Source organism: Prionailurus bengalensis, chromosome B1 (genome assembly GCF_016509475.1).
Source record: "Prionailurus bengalensis isolate Pbe53 chromosome B1, Fcat_Pben_1.1_paternal_pri, whole genome shotgun sequence".
NCBI lineage: Eukaryota > Metazoa > Chordata > Mammalia > Carnivora > Felidae > Prionailurus > Prionailurus bengalensis.
In genome coordinates this window covers 148,007,846-148,013,845 of record NC_057344.1, presented here as the reverse complement: position 1 = coordinate 148,013,845, position 6,000 = coordinate 148,007,846, and positions in this window count along the sequence as shown.

The window sequence follows — 6,000 nt, the reverse complement described above, 5'->3', positions numbered from 1 at the left end:
ATGGTCTAGGAAATGATATATAATGGCTTAGTAGTTACCTGGATTTTAGTTTTGCTGTTAGAATATGGTTAAGACAGATCTATATGACTTCAGTTATTCTAAAAATCAGGTTAGAGCTCTTTTGTATTATTCTAGGCATACCTTTTAATGTAAAATCAAGAAGAGTAGGTCTCAGAGATGAAGAAAGGACAGATCATTCAGAAAGTATGCAAAAGATTAGATTTTGAAGTCAGGACAAACATCTGCATACCCTTATAGAGTCCAGAATAACAGAAGGATTTCATTGAGAATGCAGAGTGTTTTTTATAAGGAGACATAAAATTCACATTAATTGCTCTGTTTCCCCCATATGATAGGAATTAAATTCAATCTCCTAAAATGCCCTTTAATGTGACCAGGTCTCCCCATTCCCACTGCCTCTGCCACATTCAAGACTCTTATTTATCCTGTACGATCATTCATAGCATCTTATACTTTTTTGCTCATGTTTTGCATACTCTGCTTTATAACCATTTCTAACATATATATTTTATATTAGATTTTAACAATTTGGAAATATCAGAAGTACTTGAGGATATAATTTTACATATCAGATAAAGGGTTAGTATCCAAAATCTATAAAGAACTTATCAAACTCAATACCCCCAAAAATGAATAATCCAGTGAAGAAATGGGCAAAAGACGTGAATAGAGATTTCTCCAAAGAAAACATCCAGATGGCCAACCAACACATGAAAAAATGCTCAACAGCACTCATCATCAGGAAAATACAAATCAAAACCACAATGAGAAACCAACTCACACTGGTAAGAATGGTTAACATTAACAACTCAGGAAACAACAGATGTTGTTGAGGATGTGGAGAAGATGAACCCTTTTGCACCGCTGGTGGGAATGCAAACTGGTGCAGCCACTCTGGAAAACAGTATGGAGGTTCCTCAAAAAATTAAAAATAGAACTACCCTATGACCTAGTAATTGCACTACTATGTATTTATCCAAGGGATACAGGTATGCTGTTTCGAAGGGGCACAGGCACCTCAATGTTTATAACAGCACTATCAACCATAGCCAAAGTATAGAAAGAGCCCAAATGTCCATCGATGGATGAATGAATGGATAAAGATGATGATGATGTGTGTGTGTGTGTGTGTATTATATATATACACATATATATACACACATATATATGTATATATGCATATGTGTACACACATACATACAATGTAGTATTACTTGGCAATCAAAAAGAAAGAAATCTTGCCATTTGTAACTACGTGGATGGAACTAGAGGGTATTATGCTAAGTGAAATTAGAGAAAGTTGTTTCTTCTAAGACTCATTTGATGACTGTATCCTTAAGTTTTCTATAATTTTAGATTGCGAGCTTTTATTTGGCCAATCTTAATCTATGGGAATACTGCAAGGCCTGGTTCTATAAAGAGATGTTTATTTTCACTTCTTCCATGAACTCAAGAGTTCTATTAATAAGGGACCTCATCAATTAACTCATTATATTTTGTGTATAGAATCAACCGGAGAGTAAAATTTCAAGTTCTAAACCTGTCCAAAGGCAGAATTATGTTTTTAATTTATCTCGGGAATCACTTTTCTCTGTAGAACACAGGCTTAGATAGGTATCTTTCCCTGTCTTCCACTTTTTCCTTGACTCTTCCCTCACCCTTAATATTAAAGGAATAACTTTTCAAAGATCCTGCTTCAGTGGTGTCTCAGTTCCAACTTACGTGCATGATTGTGTATCCTTGTCTTTTGTTTTCTTTGCAGTCATTAAAATGCAAGGGCTAGTATTGGCAAAGGCCTTCAAAGTCTCGAGAGCTGTGGCTTTAGCTATGTTTTTCCAACATCTTCGTGTTTGACCCTAGGGATTTCCCTATTCTCTTGTACTTTCAAATAGGTATTTCAAATCATCATTACTATATTATCCTCATCATTAATAATATTTTCAAGCAGGAGTCACAAACTCCCCAAAATGGAAATTCACAGAAGCTTTTACCTTCTGATTTTCCTTTTATTTCTTAAATATTATGAAGAAGACATGTCACTGCTTTAAATCATACTCTTCTAATTTTATACTGGTGATTCACTAATTTTCTTTTCTTTTAATTTTTAAAAATGTTGATATATTTTTTGGGAGACGCAGAGCAGGGGAGGAGAAGAGATAGAGGGAGACACAGAATCCAAAGCAGGCTCCAGGCTCTGAGCTATAAGCACAGAGCCCTGTGCAGGGCTCAAACCCATGAACCATGAGATCATGACCTGGGCTGAAGTCAGACACTTAACAGACTGAGCCACACTGGTGCCTCAAATTCTCTAATGTCTGCTAAATACTGGGCAGATGCTTTTATAGCATATAATAAAACTTGAAAGCATTAGCCAGAGTTTGAAGTCCCTAGTGCATCCATTAGGAAACTGGGTTGGACAGGTTATTGCTAGCCTTTTCTCTAACACTCATGTGTTTAATTTTCTCTGTCGTTATTTTATCTAAATCACCTTTATATTTCTAGAAGCAGCCCTCAGGGTGGATTTTTTGTTCTTTATGCCAATTCTATTCTTTCCTGCTTAAATGATACTTCCCTTTGTGCCTATTTAATGCCCTGATTGTTGGAGAGTAATTGTGCATTAAAAAGTCACCATTTATATTTTATCATTGAGAAACTGAAGACTTATTACATTATTCCAAGGATATTCTCTCTTGAGGTAGGGAAGCACCTTTATCTGAGCAAAGTCTCTTTTGAAATAGCTCTCCAAATGTTAAAAACTATAGCAAATAAGCAACCAAGACAAATGGTCTAATGATGACAATTTTATAATGACATGAATTTGATAGGTTTAAGTTAACATTGCTGTAACAGTCCGTTGATATTCGATGTTAAGATGTTTACTGTCTAGTCTAGCAGACTCTTTTGCTGTCCCCAAAAGAGTGTTCTTATATTTTTTTCATAAAAAACAAAAAACAACAGGCCTGGAATACTGTACAACTGCCTAGGTTTCGTTTGTTTTTTTGTAATGGTGATGTAATTATCTAATTATCAGAAACATCCAACTGAAAAGTCTAGTACTTTGGGACGTGCTCAGTGGATTTCTTTGTAGACAAAAACATTTACTTAAAAAAATTTTAACATTTATTTATTTTTGAGAAACACAGAGAGAGAGCATGAGCAGAGGAGGGGCAGAGAGAGAGGGAGAAACTGTGAGATCATGACTTGAGCTGAAGTCGGACGCTCAACCTACTGAGCCACCCAGGTGCCCTTGTAGACAAAAATATTTACACTAACTGTTTCTTCTACAAATTGAGAGTATTTATATTTCTCTGATTCTTTAGAACTTTTGAGAACTGATTTGTTATTCAAAGTAAAACACATAGAATATAAATAGACTGACTAATCCTCAATTCTACTGTTCTGTGTAGTCACAAGGAACCAATATGTTATTTTTAAATAATTTTAGTGCTTATATTTCACTAAAAATGTCAAAATAATGAATCTATCCAATAAGTGATAAATTCTTCACATTGTTTTTTATTTAAAAAGCATTAATAGATAATTGGCATGGAACTAGTATTTTAATGGAACATTTTGATTTATTACTGGGTCAGGATGATATTATTAAATGAATTTGTTGTCAAGGGGCACCCTCCACAGAAATATATGTAAATTGGTCATGAATAAATCACTAATATGAAGAATGTATTAAAATCTTAATCTAATTATAATTTAATTGAAAGTTTACAACTTTCTATTCTTATAGCCTACATCCATTGTTACAAACGTGTAAAAAGAGAAATATTAGCTAATTAGCTATTAGCTAATATTAGATTGTTTTTTACATCTTTTAAAATGCCCAGAGTACTTTTTTAAAGTTCATTTATTTATTTTAAGAGAGAGAGAGAGAGAGAGAGAGAGCGAGCATGGGAGAGGCAGAGTGGGAGGAAGAGAGAGAGAATCCCAAGCAGGTTCCACACTAACAGTGTGGAGGAGCTTGAACTCATGAACCTTGAGATCATGACCTGAACTGATATCAAGAGTTGGATGCTTAACCAACTGAGACACTCAGGTCCCCCAGATTTCTTCATTTGAATACTTTTGGGAATTCTTCATGGGTATGAAAGTGATGCTAAACATAAATCCTCATATCTCTTTACTTATAAAAAATTATAACATAGGGGCACCTGGGTGGCTAAGTTGGTTAAGCGTCCGACTTCAGCTCAGGTCATGATCTCAGGGTTCATGGGTTTGGGCCCAACAACAGGCTCTGTGCTGACAGCTCAGAGCCTGGAGCCTGCTTTGGATTCTATGTTTCCCTCTCTCTCTGCTCCTCCCCTGCCCACACTCTTCTCTCTCTCAAAATTAAATAAAGATTAAATTTTTTTTAATTATAATATATAATCAGTATCTTTAAAAATGATGTAATACTTATTCAAATCTACTGAGAAATTTGATCTTTGGTGATTGGTAAGAAAATACTTTAAGAAAAAGGAAAAAAACATTTATTTTGAAATAAACCCAGATCTATTACCTATCTATCTTGTATTGTGATTTTTTAAATTAGGCAAACGATTCAAATCTCTCTTGCATCGATACATTTTAAAAGAGGGAAATGGGGATATATTTATCATCCAGCTTTCTGGTAGACTACTGTGAAGATTAATGGGATACTATTTACACTTTAATGACAAGCATTTTATCTAAATGAAAGTAACCTAAATTCTACTTCCCTGAGAGCTGGGTGGTGAAGAGCATTATTCATTGTTAAGCATATAACATCTTTTTTTGTTGTTGTTCTCTTAGATCCTAAGAAAAGGGAAACATAATCTTGGGAGAGAAAGAGAAAGAAAGTAAAATTTGTGACTAATATCTACCATCTGACTAAAACCTGGAAATTAACAGCTAATTTTTGAGGTCTCTGATGTATCAGATATTATTATACATTATATGTACTAACTTATTTAATCGTCACAAATGCCTTATCAATAGATAATACTATTATCCTCATTTTACAGATAAGGAAACCAAATAACAGAGAAGTTAAATAACATGTCCAAAATTCACAAAGCTGATAGCTATGGGACTAAAATTCAATTCCAGGTAGTCTAGCCCCAGTCATGCCCTCAACTATGATGTTCAATTGCTTTTATAACAAATACTACTTTTATCAAAGTAACGCCATACTTGATGACATCATATCTAGCTTTCTAATCCTGATTTTCTAAAGCAATTTATTAGCTCAGCCAACATGCTTACCTGTTATGTACCAATAACAATTTTAAGAGCTGGGTTTTCACAAGTGATTAAATCGGCACCCACTTACTTGGGCTTATATTTAATGAAGGAAGCAGATAGGTAAATATATATTAAAATGTGATGAATTTTAATAGATGTATGCATGAAGTGCTAAAAGGGCACAAGGGAAGGCACCCTCTTTAGGGGAAGGCCATATGCAAATACCCTGTGTTGAAAAAGCAGGGCTTGTTTAGAGAATCATAGACTCAGAATGGCTGGAACATAGAAAGCAAAGGCAGACGGAAAAAAGATAAGAAAGGAAAGGTGGTAGAGGATAAACCAGAGAGCACAGTCTGTTCAATTGTCTACTTGATATTTTTCACTTTGAAAACAGCATGTTTAAAACAGAGCTCATTTTCTTCTGGTAAAATGTGGTCCTTGCGGAGTGGTTCTCAATTTGGTGAATAATGCCCTAAACTACCTAACCAACCAAGGGAAAAATATTTGAGGTATCTTCATTGCTTCTTATTTTCTTGTATTGTAAGCCAACGAGCTTCCAAGTTCTGTCAATTGTACATCCTAGGTATCCAGAAGGTCTCCATTCATCTCTCAGTCTAAATTGCTATGTGCAGTCCAGTACTTCTTTTGTTCTTAGCATCTTTTGAGGCAATCATATATGCTTGTTCTCCTTCCAATGCATTGTATGTGTATAGAGATCAATCATTGTATAATACCAATGCAATCATTCCATTATTCTGCTTA